At 37.2% G+C, this 13,056-nt stretch overlaps 1 long non-coding RNA gene across 1 annotated transcript; it reads right to left on the minus strand.

The window, feature by feature from the left end:
• Positions 1 to 1,894: 1,894 nt before the first annotated feature.
• LOC110016012 (uncharacterized) lies at positions 1,895 to 12,813 on the minus strand. The gene is made up of 4 exons (XR_002291269.3): positions 12,678 to 12,813; positions 12,437 to 12,582; positions 8,424 to 8,475; positions 1,895 to 3,386 (listed from the first exon to the last, which is right to left on the minus strand). It is a non-coding gene; the product is annotated as an uncharacterized LOC110016012 (long non-coding RNA).
• Positions 12,814 to 13,056: the final 243 nt, after the last annotated feature.

A 13,056-nucleotide genomic window follows, 5' to 3' on the forward strand; every position in this document is an offset into this window, starting at 1 on the left:
ACTGCTTCATTTGTACCAGATTTTAAAAAGCTCTCCTGCTTTTCTCACTTTTTCTATAACATGAAACATGTCAAGCATTATACCCGTAATCTTTGACAAATAAAAAATAAATACTTTAAAGTCAAAACAAAACAATGAATCTCCTAAAATTAAGAGAAAAAATAATTAGATAACAAGAAAACTAACAATCTTCATAAGCCCTGTTCTGAGCCACAATAACATTGATGGATCTTTCTTTTTTCAAGGGCAAATAAAACAGAAGTGGAACGATTCCTAACCTAGAAATCTTGTTTTATTTCCCTTCAAATTTCCTCCTAAGGCAGCACCGCTGCTCCAGAAAGAATCTGACACAAATGTTAAGTCAATCTCGTTCAACTGGGACTCAACCCAGCTCCTATTCACATACGTTCCATTTGTTTGCTGATCTTCTAACTCCTGCAACTTCATCTATTCCTCTCAGGTCCTAAAAAACCCTGTAAGCATTTCCTCCTTCCCCCCTCCTCTGAGTCAAGAAACGGCCTGATGCAAGGTCAAAGTTGTGCTGCTGACATGCTTCCCCAAACTCCATCTTTACAAGCAAACTCTGGTTTGCTTTAATAGTAGTCTCGTCTTTGCAAGAGAGAGGACATGCTCATTTATTGTTGAATGTTTTTCGTCTGGGCTCCCCACGTTTATTGAATCTCGTCTTTCTTTTTTACATCTAAAATGTTACACAACTCTTTTTGTTTTTTTAAAATAACAAGGTGCTACAATATATTTGTAATTTCAGTTATAAATTCTGAATGCTAAGTCTCAATGATGTGCAAAACTTGAAATAAAACCTTCATTAACACATGAAACAAACAAATAAAAGCTAGGTTCATTTATTATTGTAAATTTGACTTTCACAGAGAAAGGCATGTCTGACATCAGTACCAATGTTCACACTGGATGCTAGAGCCATGGGCTCCTTAGACAAGAGACACACAGGTAAATAGAGGCTGCAGCTGTAGAATAGAAAACAATAAATCACTCGGCAGGTTAAAGTTTTATGTTTCTGTGTCTGGGTTTTTATCTGCTGGATCCGAATGACTGCACAGGTTTGATGAGGCTGATGGAGTAAAACACAGCAGGGATTGCAGAAGGGATCAGCCACGAGTTACAGGACAGGAGGTCTTCGTACATTATGGTTAGATGGGGGGATCACGGGGGAGGAGTGGTCTGGGGAAAGTGTGGGACTGGTGCAGGGTCAGCCTACAGCATAAAGGTGTGCTATTAGTGTGTGTTTCTGTGAATTGATCTTGGATTGATTCAAGCTTACTTGATAAATACATAAACTTACACCTAAGCTGTCACTGTCAGGCTCAGTGTAATGTGATTACAGTGTTACAAGAGATATGTGAATGATAGAAGGGATTTGTATTTAACAAACAAGAAGGGGGCGGAGTCGCTTTGTGTCAACAGCCCTACCCACAACTCTGCAGAAGCTACATGTAAAACAGATTACAAGATGATTGAAGTGGGACATTAAGCAAGTATGATAAAAATAATTAAAATAAATGCTTTATAGTTGCTCTTAGTTTATTTTTACTCTCCTTCACATCTAGGTCACCCGGGACTTTTTATTTGTCTTCCTTTTGCAAGTATTTCACCTTCACTGAACACCATTTATTAACGTTCCAGCTGAAAAAAAATGTGACGTACACCTTTTTATTTTTGCTAAAATCTGACAGCTGTGAGATTAAAAAGCTAATTTTAATAGATGTATTTGTAAACTGATCGGATGCAGGGATACTATCACTATTTTTCTTTTAGCTTGCAGTCAATCAGCAAACCATACCTGAGCATCTACTGAGACTGCAGAGATATCAAATGTGTTCTGAGCACCATTTTCCAAACAGCACAACAGTCCATTTGACCATGACAAAGGTACATTTTTATTATTCCCACATTAACATACGTCTTTCTTTTAGCTTCAGTGGATGTTAGTTGCCATGCTACTGCTCATTCATATTTTGGCACGTCCCCTCAGGGATCGCCACAGTGAATCAGCTTTCAGTGATCCTCATATTTGGTTTGGCAGATTTAATGCCAGATGCCCTTCCTGACACAACTTTGTATTTTTATCCGGGCTGGGGACCGGCACAGGACTCAAACGCAATGAAATTCATGGTTTGACATTGTTGTTTTTTTACCATTAAAAAACCTACGAAAAAATTAAGAAGAGCTTGAAAAAGTTGCAAAATTTTCATATTTTATTTATAATATTTTGTCATAGTTATATTTACTCTTTTATTATGTTTATTTGGCATATTTATATAAAACTTCTATGATTTTAGTGTGTGAAATGTAGAAACAAACAAATAAATAAATAGTCATACATGAATTTTGCATGTAGTTTTTCCTCCTGACTGATTTAACCCTTTCCAAAGAGTAAAGCAAACACTATGTTCAAACGGTTTTTCAGTGTCTGAAAAATAGATTGTTTTAAATATGTTTAACTGCTAAAAGTCAACATTTTCTTGTCCTTTATTGCTAAAAATAGCAATAACTGCCGGTTCATGCTGGAAAAATTCTAAAAATATTATTTGAACTTTTATTTTTATTTTTCAGACTCAATAGGAATCATTATTGAAAATAAAATTAAAAAAAACACAGTTTTATTGGGAATTTTAGATTTTCTCTTTCACTAGAATGAATTGTTGCTGCAGCAACCACATACAGAATACATTAAGCAGTAAAACACACAACCTGGGACATCCAATAATTCATCAACAACATGTTTTACAGTGTAACACCTGCTCCAGTGACAGTTTTTACTGCGATGTTTCAATAACATTTCTGGTTAATTGATCCAGATATCAACAGCTATGAAGTCATTGGGTAAGACTTAATATTTATTCTAACTGTTCGGCGACATCTGACTTTCTGATCTCCACTCCGTCAGCATGTTCAACAAGAAGCCCTCCTTTTGGTCTCTGTGTGGTCCAAACAAAGCTGGTCGATGAAAGATGCTCTCAGTTGGCGGCCACATGATCACATCAAGCCTTTTTTTATGTGTTATTTTAGCTGCATGTTTCAGCGATCATAACTTATAATGGGGGCAAGAGGGCAAACAGGTCAATGCTGCTGTCGCCAGTCTGAGGGAACAAAAACAGAAAGGCGCCCCTGTGAAGAGAGCTCGGTGTCTCAGATGTTGTTGCTCCGCGGTGGCAGAGGTTGGGCTGCCTGCGACGTGTGCACAGCTGGACGGTCAGAAGCCAGATGCAACGTGTGCTGCTACAATTAGGAGAAAAGCCGGCGTGCTGGTTGGTGAGGCTGAAAGCGGCCGGGCTGCGACCTCACTCTGCTCTGAATGAGAAGAGGCTGCTATGTAATATCCGGGCGATAAGACCACCGCAGCTTTTCTGAGTAAAAAAAAACAACAACAAAAAAACTGAAAATAGATGGAGCGATTGGAGATCCTGACAAAGAGAAGAGGAAGAGGAAAGAGGAAGAAAGAGGAAGCACTGGTGTCTTCATTTAATTATTCGGCTGCGTCGCGTTGATAGATGGCGTTGGTGGGCTCGGTGGGGTTCCTTCTTGGGGTAATAATGCCTCTAATTAAGATGATGCCTCACCCATCTGAACAACTCTCAGCTGAATATCAATCCCCAGAGACAGAAAGAGGGGAAAAAAGGTCTTTTTATTAGAAGATATGGGATGCCGCATGGCTCTTTAGCAAACCAGGACTATAAAAGGAGAAGAGGAAAAAAAATCAGCTCAACAAGAAGTCCTCAGACATGTCAATTCCAGCAGAGAGGAGTGAAATGGAAAAAAAGTCTTTGATAAGTTTTTTGAAAGAAAATGAAGATTTCAATGAGCAGTCCTGGGGTAGAAACCACGCACACGGGTTCAAATCAGAGCAGCTCTTTGAGGTAATCCAACAAACGACAGGGGAGATTAACAAAAAGCTTTCTTTAGACGATAATTACAAGATTGAGACATGGAAAAAAAAATCCAAAGCAAGCATGTTTCATTTTTTAGTTCAAAAGATGACATTTTTAGGCTATGACCATGCCAACAGAGCTTTAACTTCAATCATTTTTAATGTATCTTCTCATTGTTTTAGAGTTTTCCAGCTTAAGAGCTTTTGTATTTAGTTAAAACTGGACAAACTCCCCTTTAATGTTTACAAGTAACCCTTGTGCTATCTTAGATGACCCCACCCATACATTGACGTGTTCTCCCTACCATGACAAAGGTGGATAAAGGTGGAAAGATTTCATGTAATCCATGGACACCAGGGAAGATCACAAATCATTGAAGGAAAAAAGGTTCAGCGCACTGTCTAGTGGGTCTAGATGACCCAACTCCCAATGGTAAAGTGCCAAGGATAGCACAAGGGTTAAGTAGCCTTGATATGGAGAGTCTGCCTCAAGACTGGATGGTCTATGTTCAAATCCATCGTCAGGCCATACCAAAATATCTCAAAATGGGACCCAATGCCTTTCTGCTTGACACTCGCCTGCTAAAAACCAACTCTGATCATGTTTTGATCTATTTCAAAAGCGTCCCAGTGGGCTTTAATTATAACTAGAAGGAGCTGTATTTCCAGAAGAAAATGCAGGGTTGAATGCTGTACTGCTGAATGAAAGCTGAATTTGCTGAAGAAATGGCTGAACTGTTGAAAAATTGAAGAACACAAAATGGCTGCCAAACCGTCGCCATCCCATAATGATTTCAAAACTTATGTTGTAGTTCAAAGCCTTGTGGTCATTTTAAATGGTGTCTCCTAGCTAAAAGTATGTTGAAGTTATAATGTTTTAAAGAGGTTTTCAAGGATTCCCCATGTATTTCAATGGAGGCAAAAATCCTGGAATATTTTGAAAAGTTCAAGGACCAAAAGTCACTGCAGGAATAAGCTAAAAGAGCTAAACATTTTAGTAGTAGAATGGTTGAAATAGGTGAAAAATTGTAGAAGGAGTTAAGCGCAGGGATTCCCAATGTCTTTCAAAAGAACTAAAAGTCCTGGAAATCCTGGGAGATCTTGAAAAGTTTCAAGGATTTGAAGGACCGTAAGTCTTAGCGGGAAGGAATAAGCTACATTGAACCAATTATGTTTTGTAATTCGTATATTAATGCTTTCAACGTGTTTTAAAAAGGAAACATAAACCTTGCAATCATAACTGTTAGAAATGGACATTTGGGCCAATTAGACTGCACACCATAAATAAATATTATTTCTTTACTCACCTTGGAAAAACAAGTTTATATTGCCGATGTGTCTCCCTGTTATACATTTGGTGTAATAAACAATTATGTCAGACACTTCTTAAAATTCAAAATGGCATTATTATTATTTTCTTATTTTTTCATTTTAGAATACAGGTGATACAGTAAAAAAACAAAGAACAATAAACTGTACATCAATTTTTCAAAGTGCCAGGGGGGAAACGAACACAAAATAAACTTATATTAAATCATAAAGCTGAGCAAAATGACATGTTTGAATTGCTTTTTTGTTTGTACTGGGGGAAGGCATCATTAGTTATGAGAGAAAAGAACAGCTCGACTCTACGTAGCTATGCAGTTTGTCCAAGCGGTGTTACCGTAACCCTAACCCTAACGATATTACTACTTTTATTGATACTGCTTATTGATCCGGTATTTTAACGATACTCTTATCGATACTTTTTGAGGACGAAAAATAAACAAAAAAATAAATAACAAATTAAGAAAATAAATTGTTTATTTCCTCATTATGCAACAAAATGTTTTTTAATACATGTATAATATAATTCATTTAATACATGAAAAAATAAGAAAGAAGAAAAAAAAGAATAATAAACAGCAATGTTTTGACATGTTGCTGTCATGATGTAAAATAAAACAAATTAAATAAATGTTAAAGTTCATAAGATCCTCCCAGAGAAAGAGTTTGAAGCCAAAGCCCATCCCCCGCCTCTCTACCTGCTTTTCCTCTCTACCTGTTCACCTGTTCATATCCTTTGCAGCAGCGGGTCATTTTTTCCCTGCGCTCCTCCAGTGTGTTCTACACAGAGAGCGCAAAATACGGTCATCATAGCTGCAGGTTGACACGATAGTCGGGGTGCTCTGGAACAGATTTAATTAATTTCACGCGCGCGCCGCGTGCTGTCTGAACAACAGCCCCGCGCACACAAATAGCCAGACAGACCTCTCCTTTTCAGTGAGAATAGTGAAATTAATATCATCAGTAATTAACGGAAAATTGACTGACTTGGTGAGTTAAATATGGCAGATCCTGCAGTCAGACTCATGAACACCTTTTAACTCCTACCCCCCCAAACTTCACTTCTATGTCCTGTCAGTCACCAGCCCACTACCTGCACCTTGATCATTCTTAGTTTGCACTGTTTTTGGCACTGTTTTGCACTACTTACTTTATTTATTTATTGTTCTGACCATTGTGTCATTTTGAATTTTTGCTTACTGTTGTTCTGTGGTTTTATGTTGCACACTGGCACCAAAGCAAATTCCAATTCTGTGAAACTTCACTGAATATGGCAATAAACACTTCTTTAATCTTGAATCTTGAAGATAACGTTTATATCTTGTGGGACACAAAAAAATGTGACTTCTCTAGTAACGATATTAGAACCGTTGAGGTCAGATCTTAATGATACTGCGGTCTTGAAGAATGTTGCCCCGGGGCGCGTTCAATACCTCGAACAGGACCCCGAACAGTTATTGCAGGCCGAATACTTTTGATACCTACACCGATTTTAGATTCTCAAATAAAAAAAGAAAAAAGTAAAAAAAACAGTGACGTTTTTCAGGACATAGTTTCTGCAGAGCGGCAGGAGTTCATTAGAAAGCTGCCTAGGAGTTGTGGGTGGGACCTGAATATTATGGGCGGGACCTACCCTGCAGGGCCTTCCCAGTGTATTGTTGATGTCACAAATGAACTCCTTTCAAAACAGCATTTTTCGTGTCTGCTCTTGATTCACAATGTCATTTGAATAAATAAATGCTTAGAAATGCAATTTTCTGCTTGATTTTCTTAACATATGTCCTCCATCATCAGAAAAATACCATAAGAGGCAGATAAAAAAATACATGGAAAACACAAGTGTTTGGAACCATTAAAAATCCAATTGCGTAAATTGTAAAACAATGCAAAGGGATTCATAAAAATATTTATTCATAATGAGAGCTGAAGGAGCATGTGAGCGACTCCGGCTAATGGATATTCAAGTCCCACACTTGTGTGGACACACAGCAAAAGTTGGTAAGTGCTTTTGAAAGCACCGGGGAAAGACGAAGCCCTGCTGCGCTGCTCCGCTAAGAGGAGCAAAGCAATCGAGGCGTGCACTCCAAGGTCCTTAGATGTTTTCAGCGTGCTGTGGAGTAGATGATGAAGAGGAAGAAGGTGAACGCGCCAGGGGTGAAGCACCGCATTGTCCACAGCTGCACTTTACATGTCCGCATGCGTGTGCATCTGGGCTTTTGTTTGGAGCCTGTTTTTAGCTCTTTCTCTCCATGATGCAGCTGCAAAAAGCTCTATTTATTGTGCTACAGAGCCTCCATCACAACAGTAAAGTAAACCACAAAGATATGAAAAGCTGTGTGTTTTTGGGTTACCATTTGATCTTAATTAAGAATCCAACAAAAATACAGCAAATTCTGTCTAATGGGAAAGAAAAAATTATCCAACTTTTCACGAAATTAATTGTGCGACTCAGATGTTTGCCCTGTTTAACTGAGCCAAAGGAATGACAGAGAAAAATTGTGTTTTTAACATGTTCATGTGGCATTTGTCCAATGATGGAGGACACATATCAAGCCTAAAAATTGCATTTCTGAGTATTTCCTTTTTAAAATAATTTGGATTCAGGAGTAGGTGAAAAGTGACGTTTGAAAAACAGCTTGGACGCCTTTGCAATTCAATTTTAACCAATCAGGGACTCTGATTTGGTAGTGACGTACTGATGTTGTCCCTTGTAACCCTTGTGCTATCCTCGGCACTTTAACATTGGGAGTTGGGTCATCTAGACCCACTAGACAGTGCGCTGAACCTTTTTTCTTTAATGATTTGTGATCGTCACTGGTGTCCATGGATTACATGAAATCTTTCCACCTTTATCCACCTTTGTCATGGTATGGAGAACACGTCAATGCAAGGGTGGGGTCATAGGATAGCACAATCAAGGATGTGCCAACTGTTTAAAAATTGATCATGGAGGAGAAATTAATAACTGCGGTTTGTGCCTGGCTGGAATGCTACAGCACCAAGTCTTTCATTGATATCAGAAAAAAGCTGTAAAAGAAAAGAAAACATAGAGCAAGATTGGCTCCACTTTGACATTTCACATCGAAACTTTTCAGCTGTAGGTGCACTAGTAAAAAGTTAAAAAAACAAACAACAAAAAAGCCCCTCCTTGCTTACCCAGTGTGAAAACTATGGGCGAAACGTCGCATACCTGTTGTGTCCATAGCTTCAGTCCCAACCAAGCAAACAACTTCCTGGTGATCCTAAATGGGAAAAAAAAAGATGCAGCAGAAGTTTTTACAATTGCTCCTGCCACCTCCGTTTTCGTTTTTTAATCCACAACAGTGCTTTTCTCATAAAAAAGTTTTCGGTTCCCTGTAACTTCTGTTTTATTTGTTTCCTTTCTTGTCTTTTCAATCTTTTTCGCATCTCTATTTCAGACTAAAACGGGATACTAAACCGCGATGATATGCAAATGTAAAAATATCTGCCACTTTTCGTTGTAGTCTGCAGTCTTTCCCCAAAACAAGAGCCGGGAATGTCTCACTTTTATCCGCTTTTCTGCATGCACGGTGCCAGAAATTTAACATAGCAGGATGGATGGTTTCATTTTGTTTGCTCTGCAACCTTTCTTTTTCTCATTTTTAAGTCTTTGTGTGGGTAAAATCACTGTGAAGTGGAACAATGAGTCATGTCTGCTGGGTGTACTGAAGCAGTGGAAGTATGTGATAATCCAATTTTATTTTTATTTTTTATTTATATCTTTATCTGGGCCCTGACATTTTTGTAGTTTTGCCAAACAAAAAAAAAAGAAAAGAAATACAATCTAAAGATTTAATCGGACTGTAATAAGTATTTTACCCATAACTACCCATGAATAGCGCTCTTCTTTATATTTAAACAACAAAGAATAAAAAAGGGAAACACTTTCAGCTTTGTTTGCATAAATTAAGGGCTAATAATTCCTGTTGTGCTTAGAAAATGTCACAGTGGGCTGAGCACTCTCTGCAAACATTCTGCAGTTGCATGGATGGAAAAATCAGAATAGTGTTTAAAAAGGAAAGACAGAATGGGAACAAAATTTGCGGGGAAGTCACGCTGTCACATCAACAAGGCAAAACTAGAACACCTAATAAAAAAGAAAAGAAATCCACACCATGTTTTCCATGAGTCCAAACAAAGATGAGAGAAATCAGTCCATTTAGCTGCAAGCTTATTTGTTGCATAACAGATACTTCTGTGTACATAAACCTTTACCGCCAGCTTCCAACGGCAGAAGCTCTAAACAATGCATTTATGAAAATATTCACCGGTGTAAACACTTGTCCGCGCCTGCCAGCAACAACTTTGACGGAAATTCTCTTTGATATCTTGCTGCTTCTTTCAACTGTCCATGGTAGATTTAGACATTGTGATGGTCAACACAGAGAAAATTGTCCCCTGAGGTTTAGGAAATTTTCTATTTGGAGGAAGCGAGCAAGGAAACTAACGTTTTAGGATTAAATGGTAAAGAAAAACTAATCGGTAACAGGGTAAAATTAGCTTTTTTTTAGACATTAGAAGCCAAATGCCTTACAATTTCTGAATACTCTTCCACAGTCATCCACTCTGATAATCTTTTGATCTAATTTAAAACCATTCCCAGTGGTCTTTTAATCATGATTATGCCATTTTTAGCCAAAAAAACAAACAAATCAAAGAACTGTGCCGTCTTCTTGGACTTAGTTTCAGCAGAGCAGCAGGAGTTCATTAGAAATTTGCCTGAGTTGTGGGCGGGACAGTTGGCTCAGAACAACCCCGTCCTCCCTTCCCCTCCCCATTACTGAGAGCTCTCCGTTTAGGCCCTCCCAGCATATTTTCTACATCACAAATATGCTCTTTTTTGAACTGCATTTTTTTCATTTGCTCCCAATTCATAACAGTGTAAATAAGCTAATACTCCGAAATGTGATATTGACCTTGATTTTTTTTAAATATATGTCCTGCATTAAGAGAAAAATGCCACAATGTTAAGAACACCAAAAATACTATTTCCATCAGAGTGGGTATTTAAAAAGACAGATGACGCATATTTCTTTTGGAAAAAGGTCAGATTTTTTTTGAATGAATTTTTCTCAGATTTAGCAGTGAGAAGTAGTAATTATTTGGTTCTAACAGTAACAAAACAGCAGTTCTCAGCAGATGGTATTCCTCCTCAGCCTGTCAAAGACCTCTTACTCTTGTTATTATATAAAAAAAGAAAAATGTGTCTCATGCTGCAGTTTACAGCAAAACACACCACTATCTCTTCAATTTCACAAGTTTTTGAGTATTTCAGTTGTGAGATGGCTTTATTTATAAATGGACAGGAGTATCTACTGAACAGAACACAGTCATTGGGTCAAGGATGAACTTTGGATTTTTGTTGACCTCAAAGTGTTGATGGGACTTTTACCTGACGATGGGATTCCCACTGGTGAAAAGTCTGGGCATTAAAAAGCTTTTGACATGAGTTTGAAAGGGACATACATTTTTACAGAAACTCTCAAATTTGGTGTTTTAGAACACTGAAGATAAAACAAAATGCAATTTTAAGATCAAAGTTAAGATGCACATTAAAAGCCATGGAGATAGGAACTGGTTTATACTGTAACTTTTAAAAAAATATGTATATATAACCTTTTGGGTCTTCATTGAATCCATTTTTGCTGGCTTCACAGCAGTGTGCATTAATCCAGTTGTTTTTTCCAGACATCAATCATTGTGAGGTGCAACAAAATCACTGAGGTGAAATATTTCCAATATGCTCAATTTCTAAATTTTCATATAGCAGCATACTTTACAAATGACAGCAAATGAACAAATGTGACTCTCATAGGTATTCAGCAAATCCATTTAAAACGAACAAAAAACCCAACATCTGGCCTCTCAGGTCGGAGCATTTGCTGTCTGTTGTTTCTCTGCTAAGGTAAAATGTAAAATTTTGGAACTTGGGATTTGGAAATGGCCAATTTTAAGAAATCAAAAAACCTCACAATTTGTTTACATTGATTATCATTGTCCGATTTATAAGGTTTATTCAAATATTTATACCTTACCAACACAGTTTCAGGTCATTAAGAATCCTTCTATCAATAAATCACATGACAAAGATAAAGTACTTTTCAATTATCTAAAAATAAACATAATGTTATTTCCCAAATCATGATAGCATATGCAGATAAAGTATCAAAAGTCAAAACATGTGCAGTTTATTTTTCATAAGAAAAATCATGAACGTAATTCACTTTTTGGGAAACCAAGTGAAGTGATATGATTAGAGATCAATCACTTTAACCATCTTTGATAAGTGATTTAGTAATTTTATTGTTATAATTATATGCTAATGTTATGAAATAAAATCTGGGTTTTGACATTTGTCTGATGCCGTATCTCAGTTGCTTTCTTTTTTTGTTAGAATATTTATAAAGCTGTTCTTGTTGCACAGACTAATTTTATCCAAACTTTAGCTTTCCTTTTGGAAAAATTAGAGTTTTCTCCTTAAAACAAACTAGTGTATTTTTTGTACTTTAAGGAACACTTTGAAGACTTAATTTTTTTTCCAAAAATGACTTATAGTGCAGAAAATTTTGTATGAGTTTTTCACTGGTGCTGCTAAATACTGACATTAAAGAAAAGTTTGTTTGTTTGGTTGGTTGGTTGGTTTTTTAGGCGTGAGTATGACTTTGCAGCTGGATGATTGGTAAGAAAAATGTGCAATTATTTTTCTTGCGTCCAATATGTATGGCTTTGTATTTACCGGTACAAGGAAAGTATCTAAGGTAAACAATGTGCCCACTGTAACCCTTGTGCTATCCTAGGCACTTTAACGTTGGGAGTTGGGTCATCTAGACCCACTAGACAGTGCTCTGAACCTTTTTTCTTCAATGATTTGTGATCTTCACTGGTGTCTATGGATTACATGAAATCTTTCCACCTTTATCCACCTTTGTCATGGTAGGGAGAACACGTCAATGTAAGGGTGGGGTCATCTAAGATAACACAAGGGTTTTAAGAAGTAGCAAAAGATTGTTCACAGAAGAAATTGAGAAATTTTTGATAGCAAAAGCAAAAAACACTACACTACAGTCAAAAATACAGAGTTTTACTAAAAATTATTCACAGAAGTAAACAAAATGAGTATATATGTCATATATGTGAAGGAAAACATTTGACATCTCTGATATCCCAAGGTAAAGTTGTTACCTGCATTTGTTTTGTCTCCCCAGCTGGAGTTGGAGAGCTTTGAGCGTGTGCAGTCAGCACTACAGCCCTCTTTTGTTGTTGTTGCCACAACACTGAAGACTTCAAGAGTAAAGAATTCTGATCTGCAGATATCAGATTCATTTTTCCTTAAAATATTAAAAACAAAAGTCGAGATTAGTTTTATTATTAATATTAATAATATTAATAATAGTTTAATAATTTTCTTTCTACAACCTCCTACCTGCATTTGGTTCAGCCTTAGTTTCTTAGACAAATCCAGACCAAGCCTCCATCTTCCATTTTGAATTAGGAGACAACCAGGAAGTACCAAATGTTGCAGTCCCTCAAAAGACCACTGGAGGCAACTTACCAAAGGAAGGAGTTTACCATTTAGTTCCATGTGATTGCCAATTACAATAAACCTATTTATACTGTGGTTTTTCAATAACTGTTTGTAAGTTTTTATTTTGTCAGAGCTCAGATTTGAGCATATAAAGCAGAGGTGTCAGAATCCAGGCCTCGAGGGCCGGTGTCCAACATGTTTCCCAGCCAACTTGCCATAGAAGCTCCTAACTGGCTAAAGACACCTGATCCAGGTAATCATCAGCAGATAAGGCAGG

This window comes from Oryzias latipes, chromosome 12 (assembly GCF_053564925.1).
Source record: "Oryzias latipes strain Hd-rR chromosome 12, Olatipes_Hd-rR_3.1".
NCBI lineage: Eukaryota > Metazoa > Chordata > Actinopteri > Beloniformes > Adrianichthyidae > Oryzias > Oryzias latipes.